This window comes from Triticum aestivum, chromosome 1B, assembly GCF_018294505.1.
Source record: "Triticum aestivum cultivar Chinese Spring chromosome 1B, IWGSC CS RefSeq v2.1, whole genome shotgun sequence".
Taxonomy (NCBI): domain Eukaryota; kingdom Viridiplantae; phylum Streptophyta; class Magnoliopsida; order Poales; family Poaceae; genus Triticum; species Triticum aestivum.
This window is the reverse complement of record NC_057795.1, coordinates 335635201-335648381: the sequence shown is the minus strand read 5'-3', so window position 1 is coordinate 335648381 and position 13181 is coordinate 335635201.

Below are 13181 nucleotides of genomic sequence, written 5' to 3'. Positions count from 1 at the left end.
CCTATCTATGTGTTTGATACTTACTGTTAAGAATTACCTATTTACCTGAACTTAAATAGCTACTTAAGCACGTAGATAGTTGGTCATATGTACTTCTAGGGTGCAGCAGAATTCACGTGTAATTTACGTTCTGATACCCTATTTGTTTAAATGGTTTGCTGTTATCACTTGTAGCACTAGTAATGTTTGCATGTTCATAGATAGACAACTGTCAGGTTTATATGAGGGACACCGTCTTTTTAACTTATATATGTGTTGGAATCATTTTGCTTACATCAAAGAAATTTACAGATGTTTGTGTTGCTAGTAAACGGTACCGACTTGTTACTTTAATACGTTGCCAAGAACTTGTTAGTTTTACTAGTTCATAATTAAATACATTGCCAAAACTGGTTAGTTTTACTAGTTTGATGTTAGTTTCTTATGGCTCTTGCAAAACTTTATTTATTGATTGCTAACATTCAAGTTTGCAGGATCCAACTGAAACTCCATTGGCACAACGGGTATGTTTTTAGAAACTTCCTTGTTTACCTGGTTTGCTGCTGTAACTTGTTGCTGTAATCATCTTTCTAACTTCAAGTTTTCAGGATCAAATTGGAAGTCCAATTGCACAACAGGTACATTTTCAAAAATATATTTGTGTAACAGGTTTGCTGCTGTAACTTGTTGGTCTAATCAAGTTACTGACTACTCAACTTTTCAGGATCCAAGAGAAACTCCAATGCCACAACAGGTTCCTTTTGCAAAACTTGTTTGTTTAAATGCTTTGCTGCTGCAACCAATTGCTCTAATCACGTTACTGACTACTCAACTTTTCAGGATCCAAGAGAAACTCCAATGCCACAACAGGTACCTTTTGCAAAACTTGTTTGTTTAAATGCTTTGCTGCTGCAACAATTGGTTACAGTGATGTTAATAACTACTTTTCAGCATCCAACTAAAACTCTTTAATTCCTTGTTTGTTTAACTGGTTTGCTGTTATAACTCCCAGTTGAGATGTTTTGCTAACTTCAACTTTTCGGAATCCAATCGGATCTTTAATGGAAAAACAGGTTAGCCCAAGATCAAGGAGTGATGACCCCATGGACGTTGTATCATCCCATAGCAGTGGCACCGTCCCAATCGTGCATCATGAATTGCCAACTGCTGATGCTCTAGAGGCTAAACTAGTGGTAGAAAGAGATTCTGCTTCTGCACATAGAGATGAAGTTGACATGTTGAGGAAGCAAACAACACAATCACAAGCAGTACTCAAGACAACCATTAAATATTTGGTGGATTTCAAAACGAAGCAAGCTGAGACTGACCGCATTGTTAAGGTCCTGAAGGAAAAAAGGAAATTAAATTCCCACTTGGTAAATCATAGGTGAAATGTTCTTCCCATCATTGAATAACCTTTGTGTTGTTTGTTCATGTAATCGATCAAACCATTTGTTTTAGAGATCATGTAATAATTGTTTTTTTGTTTTTTTGGTTTGTAATTTTATTTGAGCACAAGTCTGTATTAATTGATAAGACTCGGAGACATTTCATTTTGATTGTTGTGCCAGATCTTCAAATATGCCAATCGGGCTGAATGTGCATTCAACAATAATAGTAGTATGGATGGACCATAAGTAGCACACATCGGAAAGGGCAAAGCTGCTGTAGTAACTTCGCTAAAAAAGGATGCTGTTCTAGCAAAAAAAAAGTACAACGGCCTGGCTTATGTATGTTAGTTGATATTATTGATCCATATACTCTATAAGTGTTTATATGTCTGTTAGTTATGTACATTCTTGGTTGATTGACTCTGTATGTGAATCTTGATACATCACTTGTGTACATATCTAAATGGGAGTACACATTATGCTGCGTGTGACATTTGAGTTGGACATAAAGTGTTCCAAATATTCGAATTCACCTTAAACTAGATTCTAGCTTCTGAATTTGAGTATTGACATTTGTAAATCATATTCATATATGACAGTGGAATACATCTTTGTCGTGCTTTTGAAGATCTATAAAAACACATAGAATGATTTATAAAGATTCGTATAAGAATACAAAATGGATTTGAATTTAGTTGCCAGGGTAAACGTGGATGCTTATTGTCCCAAAATTCGAAAGAAGCGGCAAAATGTCCACTCCCACGTCGGCTGCCCGAAGCCAAGTGTTTGGGAGATGGAAATTACTGTCTACCCATTACACGGACAATCCATCGGCCCGATTTCCACTCCTTTCAATAGGGGTAGGTTAGTAACTTCAATTAGACGTGACACGACCGCCTCTAAGCCCATTCCGACACGGTGGGCGCCAAACATGGGCGGCAAAACACATTTGATTCAAGCTCGTCCGAAAGAGCTCTGTTTCTCCCTCCATTTCCCCATTCATACACGGTGGGCGGCAAAGCAAACTTGACTCGGCCGAAATCGATGTAGGCAAATATTTTCAATAGGGGCAGGTTTGTAACTTCACTCAGACGTGACACAACCACCCTACCTATCAGCCCCGTTCATACACCATGGGCGCCAACCATGGGCGCCAAAACACCCTCTCCTCGCCCGAAATCGCTTTGGGCAAATATTGGCGAGATGCGAGATTACCGTCCTATCCCCAACCGACGAGACGTCCAAATTTTTAACGGGGGCTAAGTTCGTAACTTTCCCATATTTCAGACAGGCACGTCCCAAAAACATGGTTCCCCGTACCTCTCCCTCCATTTTCCCATTCATACATCGTCCGCGCTAGAACACTATCCCCACAGCAGCCTCCTCCATCTGCCACCCCATCCATCGCCGCCGTCCTCCACCCCATCCGTCGCCACCGTCCTCCACCATGCCAGAGTGCCTACCAAGACCGCGTCGTCCGTTGCTAGAGATGGACGTTTCTCATCCACGACGACGGACCAAGAACCTTGCATCGCATCCTCTTGCTTCATCGACGCCATCGTCCTCTTTGCCGGGGCCGCTCACACGACCTCCTCTTCCACCGCAACGGGACTTACCCCCGATGCACCCGTCTATCGTCGTAGATCTGCTTCAACACCACCGACAGCCATCGCACCCCCGATGCCTACACGACACCGCAAGAGAGGTGGTACTTCATATCTCCTCAACTTTTTGATCTCAACCAGAAAATAGATCGTAACTTGGTTACTCTACTTTCTTTTCAGCTCTTAGAATTTAGTTCTTAGTTCGAAGCAAACAATGGATGCTACATATCACTTCTCCAGTTTGAAGCTTTAAATCTGCCATGGCACAGTCATAATACAGTTTAATTGATCATGCTTAGGGTTTAATTGATCACGTTGGTTCTGTGGTGGTTTCTTTAATAAAAATCGGAGGGGAAACCCTCTTTTGCTCAAAAAAAATGCTTAAGGTTTCCCCCTTTTATGATCACTATATGATCAGAATACGTGCTTCGTGTCATAATAGACTGCTCCACCCATCAAGTTAAACAAGCTTAGTTTTTCAAATATGAATATGATATTATTAGAACAGAGTCGTTTAATTGGTCAGCTAAATGTTCCTAGTTTAGTTTCAAAAATGCATGTTCGCCGCTCGGGTGTGTATCTCTACAGGGTGCCCACGGTGGGCCGGCCCACCCTGGGATTTTGGGTCGTCCCAGGCCCCGATTCCCCTTTGTTCTGCTGCGCGCTTTCGATCTCTACTCGCCCTCAGCCGCCTGCCTCGCCGGCAACTTGCCGTCCCCAGACGGCATGACTCTAGGCGGAGACGCCGGACTAGCAGGAGGTCAGGACCCGCTTGCCCTACAGCATCACCGCTGCCCGGGCGTGCCGCTGTGCCTACCTTCCCAGTCCGTTCAGGGCTCAGGCGTGCAACATCCACTAAGCCAGCCCGATTTATCCTGAGATACGTCCTAAACACTCAGCACTTCAACAGCCACTCCTCATCACCCATTTTCTAATTGATTCATTACTCATTAGGCAGGACTGTCATTAGGGTTTGTTGTGTGCTGAGTGCTACCTACACTTAATGGTTCAGATGTATTTCAGTAATCTTTAGTACCTGTAAAGTTCATAGGGTTTCAAAATTCCGGCCCTAGGAACAAACACTGGTCATTTTGGATTGTTGGTCATAGTGACATTGACCCAGATTACTACTGCAGGCTAGGTTTGTTGACAATTTTACTTGTCTTTCTTACTCATTTGATATGATATCCAATTATTCATGTCGATTAGTTGCAAACAGTAAGTTCTAGACAAACTTCTTGATTCAGATTTTGGATGGTCTCTTACTGCAGTTACAATTTTGCATACTTGTCCTAGTGAGCTCACAAGTAAATGATTGATTCACTACATCTATGCTTGCTTTCTCATATTTGTTGTCAATATTATTTTAGGGTGGACCACCCTATTTCAAAATACTGGAACCGTAGACATGAGTGAATAGTATTTCTCTATGTGATCTCTTCCATCATGTGTGGGAAACACACACTGCATTGTATAGAAAGCAAGTGTCATTTCCAGCTTTTACATAGGCTACGATCTTTTACATGGAATACAATCTGCCTACTTTCTTTGTGTTGCACTACCAACAATCCACCCTTGAAGCTAAACATTATGCCACTCATAATTCCTTGGTTTATTTGTTCAAATATGAATTTGATATGATTCTAATGTTCCTACTTCAGTTTTGAAATGTGTGTCTGCCTATTATAGAGACATAAGGGGTTTGTATTTCCGTGTGTGGTCTGGTCAGCACGGTTGGGGGCTGAACTGCATATGCAGGGGTTTATAGGCAGACACTCTTCGAGTTGAATCCGCAATGCATTCCATAGATAATCTGACTACTTTTTATGTTTTCATGAATCTCAGATTCTAAACAACATCATAATGATTATGAGCTTGCGCGCATGAAAAGAATAAAGCAGAACAATGCCATGGTTGTCAAACTTGGCATTAAGGGACTGAAATCAAGTCTGGTTGCAATGCAATGCAAACGCTCTCCACCTATAGATTCATGCTCAGAATATGATCCTAACAGTGATTCTGAGCTAGAGGGAGACCTAAGTCAATGTAGCTCCCTAGTGGAGGAGTCAGAGGCAGATGCCCTATCTTATTCACCCATCAAGGTGCTTGCTCTAACTTTCCACGGTTATATTGGTCGCACATATCTTGCAACTGATGCTTTGCATTGCTTCTACTTTGTTGCACTGCCATTAGCTTAGTTTACACATCGTGTATATGAATACGCCCTGTCTATCCATTTTTAGTACATATTCCATTTGTCATCATAACATATTTATCCATTCAAATGTTGTTCTTATGTATCAGACGTTCAAAAGGAAGAGGGCGATTGCTGATCACGGGGGAGCACAAGCAAAGTATTTGGAAAAGGTAGTGACACTTGATAAATCAAATAGCCCATTAGGTGTAGTTGCAATATCACCTGACCCGCAAAACACCCCAACTCTAGCAGACTCTAGCCCTACTACACTTGTCATTTCTGATGCCCCAACTCAGCAGACCCCAACTGCAGCAAACAGTATGATGATGCCAGTTGACATAGCACCAACTCTACGACGCAAAACCCCCATTCCAGCAAAGAGTACACCAAATCCAGTTTCCAAATCCCTTTTCGAACCAGAGAGAGCCCCAATTGCAACAAATAGGACCCCTATTCCATTTCTTCCCAATTTAGAAGATTAAGCTTATATTGTTGTCAGGAACTTTGTGCGCATCTTTCCTTCATGGAAAGATTATACCGTAGACACAGAACAATTTCTAGTCTTCCTCCGCAACTTATGTTTAAGTAATGTACTAATGTTATTTATGGTAATTACTGCATATGTTTCTGCTGATAGAAGACACAAGATTTCATTCTTTTAAATAGGTGAGGACCAAACTGGATTGTCAGGACGAGCAAGAGTTGGTTTCGCTTTTCAAGCACTCGTTGATGAAGTATCGTTCTTACCTGAGGCAAGCGCACTTTGATGGCAAGCCTCTAAACGAAATTTCTGTAAAGTCTCCGATGCTACATTTATCCGACAGTGACTGGAATAATCTTGTTACACATTGGTCTCGTCTGCAGCATAAGGTACTGTCTATGGTATCACATCACAATTTGAACTACATTTCTGCATTTGCCTTAATGTCTCACTTGTACGAAAACTGTTAGCAGAAGAACATTCATTCTCAAGGGACCACAACATCTTGCAACTATACTGCACACTGCATTGCTCTTGTGAGTACCTCTTGCCCTGTATGACCATACTTACTTTCATAGCTGTTTGATTATGTAGCATCACTGCACATGTTAGCCTCGTTATCGTCCATTTGGTGGACATCATAAGATCCGTATGGACTCTTACATAAATTTAGAATCAACCCAATGCTTTTGAAGAGGTTTAACTCTGCGGTCCTCTTGTAAGGACTGAACGTCGTCTATCACTGTACTTACATTAACAGCTACTCCCTCCGCCCCATAATATAAGAACGTTTTGTACGGTACACCAGTGTTCAAAACACTCTTGTATTATGGGAAGAGGGATTGGTTCATTGTGTAGCATCCTACATCTTATCTCCCTTGCCCACCATTTACTAAAAGATATCGGATCTATATTTAATCTTACCAAAAAGTTGAATACACAGACAATGCCAGTGCAGAAGTGTAGCCCATTGGTCTTGTCAGTACATTTTGTCCTGTAATGCTTGTACTTCCAGGGATTGGTAGTTGATTATGTAGCATGAATCTGCATCTTATCTTCATTATCCTCTATCCCTTCCAGTATTATCATATCTATAATTACTCTCTACTAAATGTAGAGTACATGCAATGCTTATGAAGAAGATTCTGTGCTGAAATTCTTGAGTTATCCTTCCCTTGACATGGAGAAGGGCATTATAAAGCCGGTGTTAACTATTAATGTAAGTCAGTCCTTCTAAAGCCTTTATCCTCAACTGCTGTTTAATTTGCTCATACTCCATATCGTTTACTGCTGTTTAGTTTGCTGTTTCTATCAAAATGCATGTTCGCAAGAACCGTAAGTTCCAAGTTTTACTTGTAAAACCAAATTCCTTATTCATACCATGCACATTACTCAATACTCCCTATATGTATGCTTGTTTTAGTGGATCTATAATCCAGTGTGTGGTGAAGCAGCCCACGTTTGCACCTTGTCATCTCCTGTTTTATCTTACTAATGTGGCTGATGATATGAACAACATGCCATGCACATTAACCAAAATAGATACAACGATTGTCTTTGCCCTTCATCTATGCTTGTTATGTTGACATGGTAATCCAGTAGTATGGTGAAGCTCCCCGCATTATGAACAATGTCAGATTATGCTATTGATATTTTGAACTTACTCTTTATTTTCTAATTTGAAATTGGATGGAATTGGCAGCACAGTTATCATCTTTGTATATACACGTGGAAAACCTGTCATCTCTCTGCTTGTTTCAGGGAGATATGCCTGATGGCATGCACAAGTCCGCTGAAGGCTGTGAGACAAACCCAACATATATTGCAGCAAAGAAGGCAAAACATCTTGAAGATAGTGAGACAACCCCAAAGTCTTGTCTTGATTCAGTGTTCAAGTTACTTGAGACTAGCAGTCAGACAAGCTCACATAATTCGTTGTCTAAATCAGTTCGAATTCTTCAGTCCCAAGTTCTAGCAGAAAGGCATTCTGCAACTCAACTTCGACTTGAAGTCCTATCTCTAAGAAAGATTGCGGAGAACACCAATGCGAACCTCATTGCTAAACAGCTACACCTGGAAGCTGATAACCCGCAAGTATACGGGATAGTTGTAGCCTCTTTCGATAAGTAAGAGTGTCGAACCCAACGAGGAGCTAAAGGTAGAACAAATATTCTCTCAAGTCCTATCGGCCACTGATACGACTCTACGCACGCTTGACGTTCGCTTTACCTAGAACAAGTATGAAACTAGAAGTACTTTGCAGGTGTTGTTGGATAGGCTTGCAACAAAGTAAAGAACATGTAAATAAAGACTAGGGGCTGTTTAGATAAAGACACAACTAAATTAGTAAAAGTAAAGAGCTTGTTGTCACGAGAAAATTATTTGTCCCTAGGCAATCGATAACTAGACCGGAAATCATTATTGCAATTTTATTTGAGGGAGAGGCATAAGCTAACATACTTTCTCTACTTGGATCATATGCACTTATGATTGGAACTCTAGCAAGCATCCACAACTACTAAAGATTCATTAAGGTAAAACCCAACCATAGCATTAAAGTATCAAGTCCCCTTTATCCCATACGCAACAATCCCTCTTACCCGGGTTTGTGTTTCAGTCACTCACCAACCCGCTATAAGCGAATCATGAACGTATTGCAACACCCTACAGCGGGAATCCCTCACACTTGCGCGACACAGAGGGCACCATAGGACAACACCAATAATAAAACATACAACTCAAACCAATCACGATCATCAAATAGCCATTAGGACAAAACAGATCTACTCAAACATCATAGGATAGCCATACATCATTGGGAAATAATATATAGCGTTGAGCACCATGTTTAAGTAGAGATTACAGTGGGTAAGAGAGAGGTTACACTGCTGCATAGAGGGGGGAAGAGTTGGTGGAGATGTTGGTGAAGATGGTGGAGGTGTTGGTCAAGATCGCGGTGATGATGATGGCCCCGGCGGCGTTCCGGCGCCACTGGAAGCAAGGGGGAGAGGGCCCCCCTTCTTCTTCTTCTTCCTTGGCCTTCTCCCTAGATGGGAGAAGGGTTTCCCCTCTGGTCCTTGGCTCCCATGGCTTGGAAGGGGCGAGAGCCCCTCCGAGATTGGATCTATCTCTCTGTTTCTGCGTTCTCTGCGTTGGCCGATTCTACCCCTTCACTGTTTCTTTTATATCCGGAGATCCGTAACTCCGATTGGGGTGAATCTTTCACTCAGATCTTCCTTGTAAAATTAGCTTTCTTGCGACAGAAGGAGAGTATCAACCGCCTTACGGGTGGACCACGAGGGTCAGGGGCGCGCTTGGGGGGGGGGTAGGGCGCGCCCCCCTACCTCGTGACCACCCTGGACACCGTTTCGCGTTGATTTTACTTGCAGAAAATCATAAATATTCCAAAAAAAACTCCGTCTGTTTTATCCCGTTTGGACTCCATTTGATATTGGGTTTCTGCGAAACAAAAAACATGCCACAGACAGGAACTGGCACTGGGCACTGGATCAATATGTTAGTCCCGAAAATAGTATAAAAAGTTGCCAAAAAGTATATGAAAGTGAATAATATTGGCATGGAACAATCAAAAACTATAGATATGACGGAGACGTATCAGCATCCCGAAGCTTAATTCCTGCTCGTCCTCGAGTAGGTAAATGATAAAAAAGAATAATTTTTGATCTGGAATGCTACCTAGCATAATCTTGATCATATATATGTCCAATCATGGCATGAATATTAAGACACGAGTGATTCAAAGCAATAGTCTATCATTTGACATAAAAACAATAATACTTCGAGCGTACCAATAAAGCAATCATGTCTTTTCAAAACAACATGGCCAAAGAAAGTTATCCCTACAAAATCATATAGTCTGGTTGTTGCTCTATCTTCATCACACAAAGTATTTAATCATGCACAACCCCGATGACAAGCCAAGCAATTGTTTCATACTTTAATAATCTCAAACTTTTTCAACTTTCACGCAATACATGAGCGTGAGCCATGGATATAGCACTATAGGTGGAATAGAAAATGATGGTGGGGGTTATGTGGAGAAGACAAAAAGGGTGAAAGTCTCACATCAACTAGGCGTATCAACGGGCTATGGAGATGCCCATCAATAGATATCAATGTGAGTGAGTAGGGATTGCCATGCAACGGATGCACTAGAGCTATAAGTGTATGAAAGCTCAAACTGAAACTAAGTGGGTGTGCATCCAACTTGCTTGCTCATGAAGACCTCGGGCATTTGAGGAAGCCCATCATCGAAATATACAAGCCAAGTTCTATAATGAAAATTCCCACTAGTATATGAAAATGAAAGCATAGGAGGCTCTCTCTATGAAGAACATGGTGCTACTCTGAAGCACAAGTGTGGTAAAAGGATAGTAACATTGCCCCTTCTCTCTTTTTCTCTCATTTTTTATATATTTTTAAATTTTTCTGGTGGGCTTCTTTGGCCTTTTTTTATTTGGGCTTCTTTGGCCTCTTTTATTTTTCATAAAGTCCGGAGTCTCATCCCGACTTGTGGGAGAATCATAGTCTCCATCATCCTTTCCTCACTGGGGCAATGCTCTAATAATGATGATCATCACACTTCTATTTACTTACAACTCAATATTACAACTCGATATCTAGAACAAAGATATGACTCTATATGAATGCCTTCGGCGGTGTACCGGGATGTGCAATGATCTAGCATGGCAATGACATCAAAAAACGGACAAGCCATGAAAACATCATGCTAGCTATCTTACGATCATGCAAAGCAATATGACAATGAATGCTCAAGTCATATATATGATGATGATGATGATGAAAGTTGCATGGCAATATATCTTGGAATGGCTATGGAAATGCCATGATAGGTAGGTATGGTGGCTGTTTTGAGGAAGGCATATGATGGGTGTATGGTAACGGTGAAAGTTGCGCGGCACAAGAAAGGCTAGCAATGGTGGAAGGGTGAGAGTGCGTATAATCCATGGACTCAACATTAGTCATAAAGAACTCATATACTTATTGCAAAAATCTACAAGCCATTGAAAACAAAGTACTATGCACATGCTCCTAGGGGGATAGATTGGTAGGAAAAGACCATCGCTCATCCCCGACCGCCACTCATAAGGAAGACAATCAATAAATAAAATTGTGCTCCAACTTCATCACAAAGTGGTTCACCATACGTGCATGCTACGGGAATCACAAACCTCAACACAAGTGTCTCTACAATCCACAACCACCTACTAGCATGACTCTAATATCACCATGTTTATATCGTAAAACTATTGCAAGGAATCAAACATATCATATTCAGTGATCTACAAGTTTATGTAGGATTGTATGACTAACCATGTGATTGACCAATTCCTGTCATCTCTCTAAATAGATATAAGTGAAGCAAGAGAGTTTAATTCTTTCTACAAAAGATATGCCCATGCTCTAAAAAATATAAGTGAAGCAAAAGAGCATTCTACAATGGCGGTTTTCTATGTGAAGAGAAACAGGCAATCCAAACATCAAATGATATAAGCGAAGCACATGAAGCATTCTATAAAGCCATACTCAAAAGATTTAAGTGAAGTGCAACGAGCATTCTATAAATCAACCAAGGATTATCTCATACCAGCATGGTGCATAAAATAAAAATAAAAACCTAACTGCAAAAGGCGCTCCAAGAGTTGCACATAATGCATGAACGAAACGAATCCGAAACATACCGATACTTGTTGAAGAAAGAGGGGATGCCTCCCCAGCATCCCCAAGCTTAGACGCTTGAGTCTCCTTGAATATTTACTTGGGGTGCCTCGGGCATCCCCAAGCTTGAGCTCTTGCCTCTCTTCCTTCTTCTCACATCGAAACATCCTCGATTAGACACTACATCCACACAAAACTTCAACAGAAAACTCGGTAAGATCCGTTAGTATAATAAAGCAAATCACCACTCTAAGTACTGTTGCAAACCAATTCATATTTTGTTTTTGCATTGTGTCTACTGTAATATAACTTTTCCATGGCTTAATCCACTGATATAAATTGATAGATTCATCAAAACAAGCAAACTATGCATCAAAAAACAGAATCTGTCTAAAACAGAACAGTGTGTTGCAATCTGAACATCCACCATACTTCTGGTACCCCACAAATTCTACCAAAATTAGAAAAAATAAACAAGTTGTACAGAAAGACATTGCAAAAGGAATCAGAACCAATTGACGTTCCAGTTAAAAATGTAGAATAGCGCACTACAACCAAAGTTTCTGTCCTGCACCGTACAAACCAACAAGCATTGTAAACATCCTAAAGGCAAACCTTGGCACATTATTTTTATAATACAATGGAATTGTACAAGGAGATAATTATTTTTGATGAAAAGTTTCTGTAATCAAGATTCACAAAGTTTCCGTGAGCATGAACAAAGTTCAAGGAGCTCTCCCACTTCAACAATGCTTGTCTTTCTTACTTTCACTTTCCTTTTTGAAAAGTTTTTAGGTTCCCCTCTTTATTTTTTGTGTTTTTAAACTATATGAAAGCACTCAACAGAAATAAATGACTCTCTAAAACAACCCGGGTTGTCTCCCTGGCAGCGCTTTCTTTAAAGCCATTAAGCTAGGCATTTAGTGCTCAAGTAATGAATCCACCCGGATCCCAAGGTATATCAAAGCCAATTTTAATTAACAATGATTTGTAATTTAGTAGTGAGCACAAAGTAACATATATCTTGCAAAAATGAAGTCTAACTCTCTTCCTATGCATCGGCATGTCATAAAAGAACAATTCATGCACACATAGTAAAGGCCAATGCATAGTATAAGCAGTTTCTTGCAATTCTATCGTATTGGAAACATAAAGAGGTGGAGATATAGTTTCTCTCTCATAATAATTGCAAGTAGGAGCAGCAAGCACATGCATATTATATTCATCAAAATCATCATGTGTAATGGTAAAAGGCAACCCATCAATATAATCCTTAATAAGTGCAAGCTTCTCCGACATAGTGTAGTCGGGAGAATTCAAAAGGATAATAGGACTATCATGTGTGGGTGCAATAGCAACAATTTCATGTTTAACATAAGGAACTCTAGCAAGTTCATCTTCATAAGCATAATTCATATTGGCATCTTGGCCATAAGCATAGCAAGCATCATCAAAAAGGGATATTTCAAGAGAATCAACGGGATCATAACAATCATCCTTCGGTAAGCACGAAGGGGAATTAAATAATGTATGAGTTGGAGGGTTACTCTCATTAGAAGGTGGGCACGGGTAGCTAATCCGCTCCTCCTCCTTTTGTTCTTCTCTCTCCTCATCATCTTTTTCATCCAGTGAGCTCATAGTTTCATCAATTTCTTCTTCCATAGCTTCCTGCAAAATATTAGTCTCTTCTTGGACAACGAAGACTTTCTTAATAAGTGCATTAATTTCATAATTGTATTTATAATTCTCATAGTAATATTTGAGGATAGCTAAATTTTCAGATCTATAACAAGCATCATCAAAATCCTCAAACTCTTTAAACATGGATT